This window comes from Bos taurus, chromosome 14 (genome assembly GCF_002263795.3).
Source record: "Bos taurus isolate L1 Dominette 01449 registration number 42190680 breed Hereford chromosome 14, ARS-UCD2.0, whole genome shotgun sequence".
NCBI lineage: Eukaryota > Metazoa > Chordata > Mammalia > Artiodactyla > Bovidae > Bos > Bos taurus.
The window spans coordinates 33,295,753-33,314,529 of NC_037341.1; the positions used below are offsets into that span (position 1 = coordinate 33,295,753).

Below are 18,777 nucleotides of genomic sequence, written 5' to 3' on the forward strand. Positions count from 1 at the left end.
TAATGACCATATCTAAAACTTCTAGGTCTCATGCTTTATTGACAAAAATAACAGTCAAAGAACAAAACCAAATGACTGAAAAAGATGCCTATGTTTTACTTACTATTATACATAACAGCTAAGTATATTGAGTACCTATCTGCTATGTGTAAGGAAGTGCTTTATATATATATTATCTAATTTAATTTTTCCACATCTCTATGCCATGTAATTCTCATAGTCCCCATCATACAAACAAGGAAACATGTCTGAGAGTCTAACCTGACTGATGTGCAGAACTATCAGGGCTAAGGCAGGACCTGCGAACCTCCCACCGTTAATTACATTGTCCTATTCCACATTTTCCCTTTTTCCTTTAAGCTCAGTTGGTATTTCAGCCAAGTTCTTTTTCATATATTCAATGATCTTAAACTCTGCAATTGAGAGAATTCTTTCCAGGAACAGAGTTTGTATGGAAAAACACATGTTTGAAAAAGCAGGTACCATATCCTATTTGCACTGGCAGCAGTCTCTGGCATATATTAAACATCCAGTAAGTGTTTGCTAAATGTAAAGGATGTTTGGAGTTCTCTCTTAAAAAGCTTTCAAGATGTCATGATCTAAATATTTAAATGGTTGTTGTTGTTTAGTCACTAAGTCATGTCTGACTCTTTTGCAACCCCAGGGACTATATAGCTTGCCAAGTTCCTCTGTCTATGGGATTTCTCAGGCAAGAATACTGGAGAGGGTTGCCATTTCCTTCTCCAGGGGATCTTCCCAACCCAGGGATCGAACCTGTGTCTCCTGCATTGACAGGCGGATTCCTTACCACTAAGCCACTAGGGAAGCCCAAATACTTAAATACAGGATTTATGAATCGGTTCAATTTGCCAAGTCTCAGCTTTGCCGCAAAACACATAGTTTCAAAGCCAGAAAAAAAAAATGATAGAGAAGTGAACAAATTTCACTTAAGAATATTTTTTAAGCCAGTTCTTGGAAACCTGAACTGCTCTGTCAATAATCTGACAGTTTTGGACTGTCTGAATAACCTTTTTTGGATAATTTCCTGTTTCTATGACAAAAGTAATGCTCAGTCTCACCGCTGGTGGGAGTCCATGATTTTTCCCTTTGCTACAACCAGTCAGGATAAAAAGTGAACATAGATGACTTACTATGTAAGATGCCCTCGCAGACGCCGGCTGAGCAATGATGCAGAAAAGGATCAGTCAGGGAAGATGTGAAGTCCAGGTAAGTGGCAGGATACAAAGGGTACACTTTTCCACCTCCTTTCTTCCTACCCACGATTGCAGCCATCCCTTTTGTGGACGGCTCCAAAGTTTCTGATATTCACTTGTATCTGTCTTTCCTCAAACACGAATAGTTAGGTGAGCTAAGAAGACCGCATTCCCCTATATCTTTCCTGCCTTGGTACTATGACCTTTGTCCTACCCCACCCAGAGCACAGACACTTTAAGTGCACAGCTTAACCTGACTGCAATGTTAGTGAATTTCAGGGTAAAAAATGCATTCAGGTAAGTCAATCACATGTCGGTCTCAGGTTTCTCCACTTGGCACCAGTTTATAGCAGCAAAGCAACTCCTTTCAGGCTCTGCCCGTTATCACTTCTCTTGCTGTCCATCACTCTTGCCTTGGGCTCTTGACCTCTGGTTCTTACTAATACACCTGCCAGCCCCAGACATGGGTACTTGTAGATTCTGCAGAATGAGGCTTTTTCCTGTCTCCGGCTCAACACATCCTCCACCAGCATCTCTCAAAGACTGCACGACTGTACGACCCCCACACCTCCGCGTCCATCATCTCCTTCACCTCCGCACCTCTTCATCTCCTCTTCCCACTCTGTGCTTCTGTGCTTTGCCCAGTCCCTGCTCTTTGGCATATGCTTTTGCATTTGCCATTTTTCCCTCTTGTTCAGTCGCCAAGTTGTGTCTGATTCTTTGCAATCCCATGGACTGCAGCACGCCAAGCCTCCCTGTCCCTCACCATTTCCTGGAGTTTGCCCAAGTTCATATGTCCATTGAATTGGTGATGCCATCCAACCATCTAATCCTCTGATGTCCTGTTCTCTTTCTGCCTTCACTCTTCCTAGCATCAGGGTCCCCTCTACTTTCTCTCTCTCTTTCTCTCACACACACACATACAGAAAAAAAAAAAAAACTGGAGGGAGCAAACTGGATTTGGTCCCGTTGAATTTCTTGGATCATGTTCCCTGGGTTCTTTTTTTCTATGTCTCTCTAATCCACTATTTTCTAGCAAAAGCTTTCTTTGGATTTCTGACACCAGCCCTAACAGCTTGAATTTATCTGATGCTCTGAATAACTTTGCTCCCGGGGCTGAAGTCACAACTATAACACTTGGATTATTATTAGTAATTATCAATCATTCTCTTTTTAAAAAGATCCTTACTGTTATCTCTTTGTATCATTTAATGTTGTTGTTTAGTTGGGAAGTCATGTCAGACTCTTTTGCAACCCCATGGACTGTAGCCCACCAGGCTTCTCTCTCCATGGGAATTCCCAGGCAAGAATGCTGGAGTGGGTTACCATTTCCTTCTCCAATATCGTTTAATATTTATATTTAAATACAGAGCTGTTGCCAGGGTCACCGCTCAATATGTACTCACTGAAAAAAAGGAATATTTTTTACTCACGCAGGGCAAATAATACTAAACTAGTGATTAGGACACAAATGCCCTAAAATAGCCAGAAAAAGGAGAAACTGAATGATAACTGAGTACCGACGACATGCTGACACTGCTATAAACTTAGTTGTATCTGTACTAGTCATTCTACTTAGAAGAACTAGACTTTAAAAAAAATTACACACCTGTAGAGCTAGGATTTGGACCCAAGTCATTTTGTCTTCAAAAGTCAGTGCTGACTCTCAAAAGAAAGTTCTGCATAAATGCTAAAAGGTAAAACCCCATCATTAATTACATGGAAGGAATTTGCATTTGCCTGCAATTTACAACTTTTCCCCAGACTAATTGCCAATGCTAGTAAAGTGCGTCTTCCCACAATTTACTAGGCTTTTTTTGTAAAAAGCTAAATGAAAGTTTGCTGTCAAGGTGGTGAGGAAGAGAAGACTGAGATTCAAGTAAAAAGTTGCTAACTGGTGTGCAAAACCATGCCCATTAAGAGGGGAACAACTCTTACAGAATACAGACTGGTCTGTACATTGTTTGTTAAGGGCTGGCATAGACTTGTCCCTGTGGGCTCACGCCCAGGTCAGCCGCAAGAGGGCTGAAACAAACCCCCATGGAAAATAATATTGGTTATTATTAGATATAATTATTATTAGGTAAAATCTAGGGCATTGTGATGAACACGTGTTCACTGTTTTCTGTGAGGCATTATTACTATTGTTACAAATTAGCAAGACATAAAGTGCACTTAATGCATTTTCCCTCAATTTACATGCCCTTCCTTCTTAAATCATTTCCAGAAATGCTTAGGAAATGTGAAAGGAGTTTATCAGACAAATGTATTGTCTTTTCCTCCAGCAGAATGTCATATCACTTCTTGAAAGATCCTCTCCAAATGCTTCAACTCAAACTGATTTTAACAAACTTGACTATACACACCATAATTAGGAAGCCAATTCATTCAGTTCATTTGCATCCGTCTAAATAATTTTTCCTGACAGATGACTTCCGTTCTAAGTACCAAGTACTTTTTAATCCTAGGCAGGTTATTGCTGAGGATAAACGATTTCACATTCTCATAAAGATGCCAGTCATTAAGAATATTAACACGAATTCCTTCCCCTCGGATAGAAAGGAGCTGTCATTTTAGCAATGTTGCTGCATCAGCCTTTCTATTGTCAAACAGAACAAATGATGAGAAAATCAATTTACTCTTTAGAATTAGTCAAGTGAGGAATTCTTTGAAGTGGGGGGTCAGGGTTTTTGTCTGGATTCCGTAATCTGGAAAAGCGGGTACTGTACAGACGTTGGTAAAATGTTGTGAAATTTAATGAGCACTGTTTGCTGCCATAGACCTTCCAGACAGAATCTATCTCTGAAAAAGAATTCCCCACTCTTAAAATAGAGGTTTGATGAGCACCAGATGTGGTTTAAACGAAGCCTTGTCCAGCTGAACTCAGAATATATTTTGATCTGTATGAGGCACAGTCTAGAAAGAGGGGCAGTGAATCGATCGACCAGAGCCTGTGTTGAGGGTGGTGGTGGGGCTTGAATATATATTTACTCCATAAAGCTTCTCACATTAAGCAAAATGCAAATGAGCTTTTAACAAACACTTTCTAATAGTTGGAGGATGTCATACTTGCTGCTTATGAGACGATTTGCAGTTTTATTTCATGTCTAAGATGTGCAGAGGATAGCATTTCAATGGGTAGCCACAACCTTTAGGTGGGTCTGTATTCTGGCAATGATTGTACTTCCACATCTCAGTTTCTCCACCCACAAAGGGAAGATTAGCTAGTTCTTCAAGAATGACAAGCATTTAATATTTGGAAAAGACTAAATAATGAAGTGCTTGGATTCTATAGAAATGCCGAGGAGAAAAGATTTATTTCAAGTCAAAATCTAGTACAAACATGACCTTCCTATTGTAAATCTCATGAATAGGGAAAGAAATTACATCGAAGACTGTTTCTTGGGCTGAGAATTTGGAAATACATTAATATTGGGATGCTTCAGATGGTAAAAAAAAAAAAAAATATTAAAAACATCTGCTTATTATAATCTCTTGTCTTTGGAGATGAGAAAAATTCTTTCTGCTACATTGTCCTGAAAGAATGCAGTTAGTAAAGATTTAAATGACAGGAATGAAAGGGTCATCTTTTGATTTCTTTGCCTTTGGGCAGGACTACAGTTAAGCCAGCTCAGGAAAGAGAACAATGCTGTTTCTTGCAAAAATCTCCAGGTGAGAATAATAAAAATTAAAAAGAGCACAAGGGAAAGCCCAGGGACCTTGAAATTAATAAAGGTCAGTTTCAGCTAATTTCAGTTCAAATCCATATCTATTTGCCAGTAGCCTGATGCTTCGCTTAATGAAACGCCAAAGGATGTGATATTTGGCACTAGTTCTATGAGAATTCCATTTAGTATTAATATGAATGTCTGGTCATTGTTCTGTTCACCTCCTCTTCACCCCATGGGGGAGGGAGGGAGTCCTGTCCTAGGGTTCTCAGATGACCAAACACAGGACATCTGACTCAGGACACAGGAGATCAAAAGTAATTTATTAGTCACATATACTAAGAGTCCAGGGGGAAGTGGACACTCTGGGTCACATGGGGCAACACAGAGGCTACATTTAGGAACAGAGGGAAAAAGAAGAGCCTATAAGGAGCAGGCTCTGTAGTAACCTGAGAGTGAGAGGCACCCAGGATCCCAGGGAAGGATGTGATTGGCTGGTTTCAATGACTGTGGGCTGGCAGGGAAGTAAACCCAGCAGGATGCAGAGTAGGTAGACTGCTGCTGTCCAGCTGTAGGGGAACTAGCCAGGGAGAGAGTCTTTCCTGAATCAGGTAAAAGTAGGGGAACGCACAGCCTTTTGGGGCCCCATGAGGCTCAAAGATGTCAAGGCAGCATGTGAAATCAGCCCTTCCAAGCCAGTGGTTCATACAAACTATGTCGACATATGGAATGCTTATTTCCCCTGGGCTATACCGACCCCTCTAAGAGAGATGTCTTTGCCATAATTATTGTGTCTCCTGTGAAAAAAGTCACCTTGACTGGATTGATAACCTTAGGGCATAAGAAGTTTTCTAGCAAGAGTGCTCTCAGGCCAAGGCTATATAAGTAGCTCGATGATTCACGCAGAAGTATTCTCTGCTACTCACTTTGGTTTGAATGAAAAGAGAAGGCAAGCCCTGCATCATTGAGACAAATTACATATCTATTCCTCACTTGGTTTTCATTTGCCACGAGGTGAATGTTGACCAGTTTCTACTTCCAGCAGAAAAAAAGACAAGCGAACCAAAGTGAAGTTCTCTTACTTTCCCTGAAATTTAACCACTGAGGAGATAATGGACTCAGGGAGACCTGGGGTTCCAGGCAGAGCTTGGACCTCTGAAGTTTAATGGGGTGTGTGTGTATGTGTGTGGGTGGGTGTGCTCAGTTGTGTCCAACTCTTTGTGACCCCATGGACTGTAGCCTGCCAGGCTCCTCTGTCCATGGGATTCTCCAGGCAAGGATACTGGAGTGGGTTGCTATTTCCTTCTCCAGGGGATCTTCCCAGCCCAGGGATCAAACCCACATCTCCTGTGTTGGCAGGTGAATTCTTTGCCACTGCACCATGTGGGAAGTTAATGCTGGGCCTGTTTAAAATCTTAGGCAGGGGACTTCCCTGGCAGTTCAGTGTTAAGACTTCACCTTCCAATGCAAGGGCTGGGAGTTTGATCCCTGCTTCAGGAGATAAGAAACAATGTTGTAACAAATTCAATAAAGACTTTTTAAATGGTCCACATCAAAAAAAAAAAAATAGCAACAAAAAAAAATTCTGGGGCAAGGCATTTAATTTCTCTAGACCTTAAGTTCTGTACCTTTGTAATGAGGAAGTTAAAGTAGATCAAGTGTTAAACTAGATCAATCACTACGTTAGAATGCACATAAAGAACATAAGGCACATTAAAGTGCCTGACACCAGTCAAGACTCATACATGGTAGTGAAAACAAAGGTGACGGCTCTGACTTGAGCAGAACAAAAAGAGGGGAGATCTTGAACTACTGAATTGTAATGAGATCTCAGTCCTTCCTGAAGCCCATACCTCAAGAACTGAAGGCCAAAATACCTCTTTAGAACCTGAATCGGTTTTTTTATTGTTCTAAATTAGTGGAGGCGGGAAAGTTCTTCTAATTCACTGAACATTCTGCGTGCCTGGGAGAGCCCGTTGACACCCCCCGCCCCAAGTCTCTAAAATGACACCACTGTACATCCAGCCACCCCAGACGGCACTGACAGCTTACTGCTTTCACCAAAGACTAACAGGGGAATGTCACCAAGAACGCTTGAACGCTAAGCCACAGAAATTCAACACCCGACAGCTCACATTCTGTACTTCACTCCATATCATAAAACACATCACCAGAGAGCTATTGTGCTCACATTGAGCTGCTGTTGTGATAGTCTGCATTCTTTCCACAGTGGAGGAGTTCTCTCATAAAATGCATCCAAGAAGTCTGTGATTTCTGAAAAATCTCACCTTTCAGGAACTTTCCTGGCCTTCTAGGAAGTCATCTACACTCCGGAGGTCTCCTGATGAGCAATAGCAGGAGCCCAGTAGAGACCAGCATTCCTGGTGCCCTCACAAGCACACGTCCTAAGGAATGTGACAGAAGATCAGACATTCTTCTCCAAATTTTACAAAGCTTTCTATTTTTTAAAATTTATTCTTAATTGGAGGATAATTGCTTAACAATGTTGTGTTGGTTTTTATCATATATCAACATGAATTAGCCATAGATATACATATGTCCAGGCTTCCCAGGTGGCACTAAAGGTAAAGTACCCACCTGCCACTCCAAGAGACATAAGAGACACAGGTTCAATCCCTGAGTCGGGAAGAGCCCCTGGAGGAGGGCATGGCAATCCACTCCAGCATTCTTGCTTCGAGAATCCCATGGACAGAGGAACCTGGTGGGCTATAGTCCATGGGGCTGCACAGAGTCGGACACGACTAAAGAGACTTAGTACAGCATGGCATACATATGTCCCCTCCCTTTTGAACCTCCCTCCCACCCCATTCCACCCCTCTAGGCTGTAGCTAGATCACCAGGCTGAGCTCCCTGCACTATACAGAAACTTCCCTTTAGCTATCTACTTTACACACGGTAATGTAAATATTTCAGTGTTACTCTCTCAATTTGTCCCACCCTCTCCTTCCAGCTGCGTGTGCATAAGCCTATTCTCTATTTCTGACTATTTCTGCCCTGCAGGAACTAACAGGGGAATGTCACCAAGAACCATCTTGGTTCAATAGTACCATTTTTCTAGATTCCATATATATGCGTTAATATATTTTTCTTTTTGTTTTTAATTTATAAAAATTTCCAAACATATCCAAAAGTAAAAGTTACCACAACCGCCCCTGGCCCACTGCACAATTTCAACAGTCCGTCAACGCAGGCTTTAATCTGAACACCTGGAGGTTACCTGGGGCTCCTCCACTCCAAGACTGATGGCCCAGGTGACATTGGGTTGGCTGTCAGCTACATTCAGTCAAAACACTCAATGAAGTGCCTGTCCTGCGCCACCTCCGAGAATCACACCAGATCCCATACTTAGGAAGCCAGATATACGTGAAGAATTACAGCAGAGAAGCCAGGTCAAGGAGAAGAAAAGAAGGGAAATTGGGAGAATTTGAGGGGGAAGATGGGATTTGAACTGTGCTTTGAAGGCAATGGGAGGGCTGACATTCCAGGCTGAGGTGGAGGACAGGCAGGCTGGGGCTGGGCAGGGAAGAACCGGAAAGGCCATCTTTAGAAGATGATTCATAGTCTCAAGAGCTGGAGTAGGTGAGGGGCGTTGGGCTGGGAAGAGAGGAATTAGTGCGGTGACACGTGGAAGGCGTGAATGCCTGGAGGAGGAAGTTCCTCAGAGGTTGGGCAGCAGAGCCAGAAACAGGGCAGGAAAAGAATCATCTAAAGAAAACCCGAGGGTAGCAGCATGGGGGAGGGAGGGTAGCGGAGAGGATGAAGTGAAAACTTTCTCAGCTCCAGCTCTGGCCTAAAGAACCCTTTGGCTGGGAGGTTTGGGCTCCCACAAAGAAAAGAACAGAGACCCACGGAGATTTAAAACAGAGGATGGATATATAGGGTAGGACCCTGACCCCTGGAACTCCCTGCAAACTCTCATTAGCAAAATGAGAGACCAGAACGAAAGCGAAGCAGCAGAAGCACCTGGTGAGAGTCTAAGAAACATCCGTGTTTACTAAGCACTCGGTCTCTGGAACGCCTGCTTCTCCAAATACCACATCTTCCTCATCCACTCCATCCCACCACGGGCGGGCGGCTACTGTGTCGGGTGCCTGGGGGCGGGGGCGGGGGGACCGCAGCCTGAGAGCCCTGCCAACCCCCCACCCCCTCCCTCCCTTCCTCCGAGGAGCCTTCCCGCGTGGCCGACCGGCCGGCAGGCCGGCCAGCTGCAGCTCAGTTTGTTTGCCGAGGTTTGCATGCACATATTGAGTTGCCTTTTTTTTTTTTCCAGCCAGTTCAGCAGTGTCCCGAAATTCACCCCCAGTGTAACTTCTGCCTCTGCTCCTCCCCTTCTTGGAACTGCCTTTTGTTTGTCTGGCAGCCTTGGTTCTATGGGGGTGTGTGATGATAATAATACGCGGGCTTATATAACCCTCTGCATCTCGCAAGCGCTTCGCAGACTGGCCCTTTTGCCTCCCCCGGCCCGTGTCAGGCCGGGCGACTGGAGCGGCTAATAGGAAACCCCGACCCGAGGCGCGGAGGCCAGGAGGGAGGGCAGAGGGGGTCAGAGGCCGGCCCTTCCCGGCCCCCGGCGCCCCCGGAGGTCAGGGAGATAAGGAACAATGACTCTCGCCCCGGGGAGGAGGAAGGAAGCCCCGCTGCCGCCGCCTTATCTCCGCTCCTGTGCGTTCTCCCAGTTCCCAGAGCTGGTTCTCTAGAGAGGACTTGGAAGGCGGCTTTTGTAAGTATGATGCTCTGCTTTTTCTTTCATAAGGAAAGAACCAAAGTTTGCTCACTGCCCTTGTCCATTTCATCTTATTTATTCCCGAGAATAGATTTCCCCGTGCTCAGATGCTACCCTGATTTTCGGAAATGTGTTTCTGGCCAAAGTCTTCCACCCAAATTGGGTCCCTCTTAAAAATTTTAAGAGGGAAAGAGGTTTCTGTTGCTCATTCATTTATTCACAAAATTGTCCCCCCAAATTTCCCCATGTCCTGGTCCTGGTGGTAGCTGACTGGTCTCCACACACACATCTCACCCTACAAAGGAACCCTGGTTATTCACCTTACTTACTTGTTAGGTATCCAGGAATAATGTTGCAACTTTGGGCTTAAGTTTCTCTGCTTTCAGGCAAATTCAGTTGTGGGAAGTTTCTTTTCACACTATGATAAATCTCATTTTTCGGTGTAGTTTTGAAACTTGTACTGGCGTGTTTAAAACCTTGCAAAACACTGTCACTGGAGTGGACAGGTGAATTCTTACTAAGTTTTTCACTGTACAGCTGAAAGATCTAAATATTACAGAGAATGAGCTTCTCAAGCCCTGGCAAAACCCAAAGCTCTGTTGTTCTACTACGTGTCTGTAAATGCTGAGTTAGTTTTGTTCTCAGGGATGATGCTCAAGGCTTTGGGAAATTGCCTTTCAACAAAAAGTGAATTTAAAACTCTAGAAGAAAGATACAATTTCTGAGCTTTTAGGAAGTATGATTTGCTAATTGAATAAGCCGAGAACACCAAGTTCTATCTTGGGTAGTTGTTCAATTTGCTTTTATGAAACCATGATTATAAGTTGGTGTACTATGAGATATAGAAAATTACTGTCTTTATTCAAGTAAGAAAACTAAGAAATATAAATTGTAGAAAGCAGTTTTAGTGTCATGTGTATGCTAGTCACTTCAGTCGGGTCTGACACTTTGAGACCCTGTGAACTGTAACCCTCCAGGCTCCTCTGTCCATGAGATTCTCCAGGCAAGAATACTGGAGTCGGTTGTCATGCCCTCCTCCAGAGGATCTTCCTGATCAGGGAACGAATCCGTGTCTCTTGCACCTTTTGCATCACAGGCGGATTCTTTACTGCTTAGCCACTGGGGAAGCCCTTTTAGTGTCCTAAGTGCTATGATTAATTCACTGAGCTTGATTACTTTATATAAACAGCTATGAAAACCACATATAATGTGTGTTTATCAGTGTGTGTGTGTATATGTAAAAGAATTAAAGATACTATGTATGTATATGTTTAATTAAATATATATAATCATCTCTTATATTTGTTGTAACTATCCAGTGTTCAGTGTCATTACTTGATAGTATCATGCCCAAGATAGATTAGGTGGAAAGATTTCATATCAAATTTCAGAATACAGTAGATCTATTTATTCATTATTTATTCAACAAACATGGAAAACATTGTAAAATTCAGTTGTTTTTTTTTTTTTTTTAAGAGTCCCTTTAAATGACATTTCCACTTAAAATTCCTTGTGGCTTCCAAGAAATTCTAAGGCATAATTAAATTTGAAAATAAGACTGGATTCTACTTGCTTTCCCCCCTAAATTTAAAAGTGAGCTGTCAACACTAAAATTCTATGCTATAGCTAATTTAGTTACAAAGATCAGCCACATAATCTCAGTGTTCCTCAGAGGCATACTTGACTGTGGTAGGAGGAACACAAACTATGATTTGATCTGGCTGTGAGGCTTGGTTTTGCCATTACATGGTTATGTGACCAGCAGCAAGACCTTTCAGATTTTCAATCTCAAGTTTCACCTCTGTGAAAGGAGACAAATACTATGGGATTGGCCAACCCAATACTTATCCCAAGGAGAGGATTGTTGAAAGGATTAAAAGGAAATAAAACATGTAAAGTATCTAGCACAGTGTCTGAACGCAGAAGTGTTTCAGTCAATTTTAGGGCTTTTCCATTTACACAATTTTTTCATCTTTGATTCAGTGCCTGAGTTTTTTGAGCATCTACTTTGTATTGCCTGCTGTGCTAAGCACTAGTCACGCCAAAATGAACAAGAGGAGTCATATCCTGCCCTGAGGGAGCTCCTGCTCTAAGGAAACAAACCAAAAAGAAAAAAAAGAAAAAACAGAATTTTCTTAACAGTATAACACCTGCAAAAAAACAGAAGTCTTTTATGATTAAGTGACAGAACTGAGGGCAGAGAAATTCTCTCCAATGAAATTCAAAGCAACATTTACAAAGATGATGCTGATTGTATGAGTTTTAAAGGAACAGCTGGTGGTGTGGAAGGGCATTCCATAAAGGAAGGGCCTTGGAGAGCAGAATAAGTAAGAAGGCCAAGATGAGGGGGCTGGTGGGGATGGGGAACAGGGGGTGGGGTGGAGACTGGGAACTGGTTTCAGTTGGTGCTGGACTGTTGAATCTTGGGGTCCTGGAGATTTAATCAGGGGTCTAATCATGAATATGGTGGTGTCTCATGCTCAGGTAGGTGTTTGTACTCATCACTCTAGTAAAACTCAAACTCATGCTCATGAGTCTTTTTGGATGAGCTCATGATCCAAAGAAATGCCTTTTGTAGGTTCGCGTTAATGTAAAAAGCTTGGGCTGGCACATGTTACCTGTATCACTAAGATATTAGTTGGTTCAATAGACCATTTTGTTTATTTGGTTTTTCTGTTTGTAGCAAACCCAACTCAATGATGCAAGCATTGTAGCACAAGTTCCTTTCCTCACTGAGATTACTTTTAAGATTACTGGTACTTTTAAGATTACTGTTGAGTCAATGGAGAGTCAAGGAAGGACTTTGTTTGGGGCTGAGAAGGCAGAAAGTAGATGTGATTTGTGTTTTAGGAAGATTTTATATAGATCATCTATGCAGTGTGGAATGTAGGCTGGGCAAAGGCTTAGGGAGTGATAGTGCTGTAAACTATGAGATCAGTTGAAAGACTATTGTAAACAAGTGAGAACTGCTAAGGCCTGGGCAGTGTAGGTGGACAATAGGGCACAGAGTGCTGAGATATTTAGAAGGTGGAACATTCTCAACTTGGGGACTGAATGAAGGAATGAAGGAAAAAGGAAACACCTATAATATTAGCTTTAAGCTTGCACAAATGGGTAGCTATAATAGAATACCATAAAACAAGAAGAGGTACAAGTTAATAGAAGGAAATTGAGTTAGCTGGGGCTGCTTATTTAACTTATATGCAGGGTACATCATGAGAAACGCTGGGCTGGATGAAGCACAAGCTGGAATCAAGATTGCCAGAAGAAATATCAATAACCTCAGATATGCAGATGACACCACCCTTATGGCAGAAAGTGAAGAACTAAAGAGCCTTTTAATGAAAATGAAAGAGGAGAGTGAAAAAGTTGGTTCAAAACTCAACATTCAGAAAACTAAGATCATGGCATCTGGTCCCATCACTTCATGACAAATAGATGGGAAAATAGTAGAAACAGTGATAGACTTTGGGCTCCAAAGTCACTGCAGATGGTGACTGCAGACATGAAATTAAAAGACACTTGCTCCTTGGAAGAAAAACTATGACCAACTGAGATAGCATGTTAGAAAGCAGAGACATTACTTTGCCAACAAAGCTCCATCTAGTCAAAGCTATGGTTTTTCCAGTGGTCATGTATGGATGTGAGAGTTGGACTACGAAGAAAGCTGAGCACCAAAGAATTGATGCTTTTGAACTGTGGTGTTGGAGAAGATTCTTGAGAGTCCCTTGGAGTGCAAGGAGATCCAACCAGTCCGTCCTAAAGGAAATTAGTCCTGAAAATTCATTGGAAGGACTGATGCTGAAGCTGAAACTTCAATACGTTGGCGACCTGATTCTAAGAACTGACCCTGATGCTGGGAAAGATTGAAGGCGGGAGGAAAAGGGGACGACAGAGGATGAGATGGTTGGATCATCTCACCGACTCAACGGACATGAGTTTGAGTAAACTCCAGGAGTTGGTGATAGACAGGGAGGCCTGGCGTGCTGCAGTCCATGGGATCGCAAAGAGTCGGACACGACTGAGAGACTGAAATGAACTGAACTGAACTGAATGTTGTGTTTAGAGGCTAACCTCCAACATTAAGTAATATAAGAAGTCAGTTTTTGTTTAATCTTTTTTATATATAAATGATACTGTTTTTTGTTTCCTTTACAGTGTTGTATTAGTTTCAGGTATACAGGAAAGTATATATGTATATATATACATATACATATATGACTGAATCAATTTTTTTTAATTCTTTTCCATTATAAGCTATTATAAGATATTGACTATAGTTCCCAGTAGGTCCTTGTTGGTTATCTATTATGTGCATAGTAAGGCTGCAGTCCATGGGGTTGCTGAGGGTCGGATACGACTGAGCGACTTCACTTTCACTTTTCACTTTGATGCATTGGAGAAGGAAATGGCAACCCACTCCAGCGTTCTTGCCTGGAGAATCCCAGGGATGGGGGAGCCTGGTGGGCTGCCGTCTATGGGGTCGCACAGAGTCGGACACGACTGAAGTGACTTAGCAGCAGCAGTATATACTTTAGTCTCCAAATCCTAATTTGTCCCTCCCCTACCCCTTGCCCCTTTGGTAACCATAAATTTGTTCTCTATGTTTGTCAGTATGTTTCTGTTTTGTAAATAAGTTCATTTGCATCATTTAAAAAAATTCCACATGATATCACTTATATGTGGAATCTAAAAAAATGATACAAATGATATTGCTTATATGTAAAAGGTAGCTTTTTAAAAAGTATAAAACTGCCAAATTTGTCTTAGAAATTTAGAGACGAAACATAGAGACTGGGTTCTTCCCCTTTATGCCCAGTCCCCCCAAAGAAATGTCAGTCTCTGGGCTCATTGGGGCTCTGAGCTTTCATCTTGTACCTCTGCTGTTGAGTGGGTTGTTTCCCACTCAGTTTCAACAGGAAGGCCATGTCCAGAGTAGTCTTGCCAATAATTTTGTATACCCTCAAAAAGAGAAATCTGTACTTCCTCTAAACCTTCAGAAACAAGCAGAGACTTGGGAAAAGATCTGTAGGCGAGTAGAATACTTATTCATAAAGAGCACATATTCATGAAAAATGTATACTTACTCATCATGAAGTAGCTCTTTCCTTAGCAGGGTGTTTATTTTACTTCCCTGGAATTGAGGACCCACTCAGAGACTAGAGGAAAAGAGGAAACTGTAAGACTAAAGCAAAGAAGGTGATTTCTTACCTGGCGGTGACTTATCCCATAAACATTTCCTCCTTCGGGGTGAGCAGGAAGTTCTTCCCATTGACTTGAATGGTGGATACCTGGAAAGGAGAGGTGTGTCATGTTTGTAAATTTTTTAAAGATAACGAGGGGAAGAATTTTAACATTTAGAGCGAACAGAAAACAATCTGATTAGCAGACAGGAAGCTGTGACTTTTTAAGTCTTTGAGGTCTGATTACTTGATAACCTTAGTTTTCTTATAGCCTTTTACCCTTTCTAATCTTCTATGGCAAAGCCTCTATTGGATTTCCTGAATTTTAGAGCTCTTACCCACACCCGAACACTTCAGAGCAAAGACCGTTTATTACGAAAGGGGCTTGTCCCAGCCTTCATGGCTGGTCTCACAAAGTCAAGTATAGTGTTTCCTCCTGGTAGATAAACTGTATTAACATATTTAAAAGGAGATTTAAGAAACTCTTGTCACCTCCAAATATCGAGTTTTGTCACTCATCAGAAAGATAGTATTTGGTTATTATATGAATTCCATCCGGCTTCTGGGAGCTCACTTCAAATTCCCCAAACTTCAGAGATTATCTTTGGTTTCTGAGATGATGTAACAGGTTTTAAAACAGTTTAAAAAGAAAGTAAGGAAGAAGGAAAGGAACTGTCACTATCTGTTATATAAAATAATCACCAAATATATACTTTAGAATAGGATGAGCTTGCATCATGGGAAAGTTTATTATTTAAAGAAGGAGCAAGATATATTGGGGGGAATTCCCATTAGCATGCTTGAAAGCATGAGGAATATACTGAGCTTCCATAAATGGTGCTGGCCATTCTGCTTTTAGGTTACTCAAGCCATTTAAAGTCTGGCTTCCTAAGCAAGGACTTCGTCTTCACGATCTTTTGGGATTTGCTGACATAATGATTGAGTCCAGGCTGGGTGCTGCTGGAGCCACTGTGCTCTCCTACGCAGTGTTTGAAGAGGGCTGGGGTGCAGCTGTGCTGGCCCCCAGACACCTGAGTCCAGAATACTGCTGAATTTTGCTTCATTTCTGGGCTCCATGCAAAGCTGGAAGTGCCCCAGCTCTCTCTTGGGTTTGGCTTCCTGTTCACGTGTTTTCTGGTCTCATGTCATTGTGCATGAAGTAATGGTCCCACATGCGCACACCATCCACAATGGCAAGATTTGTGTGGCTCGGCATAAGCTTCCTAATGAGGACATTTTGGACCTTCCAACAACTCCTTTGGGAAGGCAGTTTGGAACCACTTATTACTTTCCAAGGTGAAGGGAGCAGAGACAGAGTGCATTTCTGCAACAGGACTAAAGCCACTTTTAGGAGACAATTAAAGGACAACAGCTTAAGGAAAAGAAACGTTTCTTTCACACATTTATCTAAATGCATGTACGTGTAGCGTATACAGAAATGCCTTCAATCCACAGTTTTAAAATATTAGTTACTATTTCAGCATTTCACTAACTATGAATGGGGCTAGTGTTTTCCACCGGGGACTGTTATTTGAATGACATTTCTCTGCAGCAAAATCTGATGAGCTTACGAAGTTTGAGAGCCAGGAAATGCAGTTCAGTTTCTGAACAACAGAGAAAGCCCAGACAGCTCCGGTCAGTCATCCACTAGCTCTCCAGCATGGCTTCCTAGGTGCCAAGTTCAGTAGCACACTAATACAGAGAGAAAAGCCAAAGCAAACTTTCAAACCAAAGCTCTTAAACCATCAAGCTTAACTTCCGGACATATTATCAGCAGGTGAAATTCTGGCACACACCACACTTGTTGGTGGATGTTTAATGTCAAATTAGTTGGGCTAAAAGCTATCTTGAGAAAGAAGAATGGAACTGGAGGAATCAACCTACCTGACTTCAGGCTCTACTACAAAGCCACAGTTATCAAGACAGTATGGTACTGGCACAAAGACAGAAATATAGATCAATGGAACAGAATAGAAAGGCCAGAGATAAATCCACGCACATATGGACACCTTATCTTTGACAAAGGAGGCAAGAATATACAATGGATTAAAGACAATCTCTTTAACAAGTGGTGCTGGGAAATCTGGTCAACCACTTGTAAAAGAATGAAACTAGAACACTTTCTAACACCATACACAGAAATAAACTCAAAATGGATTAAAGATCTAAACATAAGACCAGAAACTATAAAACTCCTAGAGGGGAACATAGGCAAAACACTCTCCGACATACATCACAGCAGGATCCTCTATGACCCACCCCCCAGAATATTGGAAATAAAAGCAAAAATAAACAAATGGGACCTAATTAAACTTAAAAGCTTCTGCACATCAAAGGAAACTATTAGCAAGGTGAAAAGGCAGCCTTCAGAATGGGAGGAAATAATAGCAAATGAAGCAACCGACAAACAACTAATCTCAAAAATATACAAGCAACTCCTACAGCTCAACTCCAGAAAAATAAATGACCCAATCAAAAAATGGGCCAAAGAACTAAATAGACATTTCTCCAAAGAAGACATCCAGATGGCTAACAAACACATGAAAAGATGCTCAACATCACTCATCAGAGAAATGCAAATCAAAACCACTATGAGGTACCATTTCACACCAGTCAGAATGGCTGCGATCCAAAAGTCTACAAGCAATACATGCTGGAGAGGGTGTGGAAAAAAGGGAACCCTCTTACACTGTTGGTGGGAATGCAAACTAGTACAGCCACTATGGAGAACAGTGTGGAGATTCCTTAAAAAACTGGAAATAGAACTGCCTTATGATCCAGCAACCCCACTGCTGGGCATACACACTGAGGAAACCAGAAGGGAAAGAGACATGTGTACCCCAATGTTCATCGCAGCACTGTTTATAATAGCCAGGACAGGAAGCAACCTAGATGTCCATCAGCAGATGAATGGATAAGAAAGCTGTGGTACATATACACAATGGAGTATTACTCAGCCATTAAAAAGAATACATTTGAATCAGTTCCAATGAGGTGGATGAAACTGGAGCCTATTATACAGAGTGAAGTAAGCCAGAAAGAAAAACACCAATACAATATACTAACGCATATATATGGAATTTAGAAAGATGCTAACAATAACCCTATGTACGAGATAGCAAAAGAGACACTGATGTATAGAACAGTCTTATGGACTCTGTTGCAGAGGGAGAGGGTGGGAAGATTTGGGAGAATGGCATTGAAACATGTATAATATCATGTATGAAACGAGTTGCCAGTCCAGGTTTGACGCACGATACTGGATGCTTGGGGCTAGTGCACTGGGACGACCCAGAGGGATGGTATGGGGAGGAAGGAGGGAGGAGGGAGGAGGGTTCAGAATGGGGAACACATGTATACGTGTGGTGGATTCATTTTGATATTTGGCAAAACTAATACAATTTGTAAAGTTTAAAAATAAAATAAAATTTAAAAAAGAAAAATTAGTTGGGCTACCTGGTGGCTCAAACAATAAAGAATCTATCAGCCTGCAATACACGAGAACCAGGGTCGGTCCCTGGGTTGAGAAGATCACCTGGAGAAGGATATGGCAACCCACTCCGGTAGGTTTTCTCACTTTGCCAGGAGAATTCCATGGAAAGAGGAGCCTGGTGTGCTGCAGTCCATGGGGCCACAGAGAGTCGGACACAACTGACACTTTCACTACTTTTAAGTATCAAATTAATGGGCACACGTGCCAACATTTTTTTAGAATTTTAGAGCAGGAAGTGATTTTGGAGGTCTTCCAATCTAACTTGTTATTTTACAAGCAGAGAGATTGAGACTCATATGAGCTCACTTCAAATGCACGCATGTGTACTTCTGAGTCTTAGGTTGAGTCATTGCTTGCAGAAAATATGATAGGTCTGGCTTAAGAAAAAAAAAAGAAAAAAATGACCCAAAGCTGGACCGGTGGTTCCTTTTCCATTCAAGTTTGTGTAGCCCAGCTTTAGGGCTGTGGGCTGCTC

The 18,777-nt window shown here is 42.0% G+C and overlaps 1 protein-coding gene across 6 annotated transcripts in view; it reads left to right on the forward strand.

The window, feature by feature from the left end:
• SULF1 (sulfatase 1) overlaps nt 1-18,777 on the forward strand; it is a 199,113-nt gene that overhangs the window by 18,222 nt on the left and 162,114 nt on the right. For 2 of the 6 annotated variants that reach the window (XM_025001837.2, XM_025001832.2), the window contains exon 1: nt 9,338-9,623. The exons of the other annotated variants lie outside the window; for them this stretch is intronic. The gene's annotated coding sequence lies outside the window, so the exon portion shown is untranslated. Of the gene's footprint in view, nt 1-9,337; nt 9,624-18,777 lie in introns of those variants that run through there. 6 annotated transcript variants of the gene reach the window in all.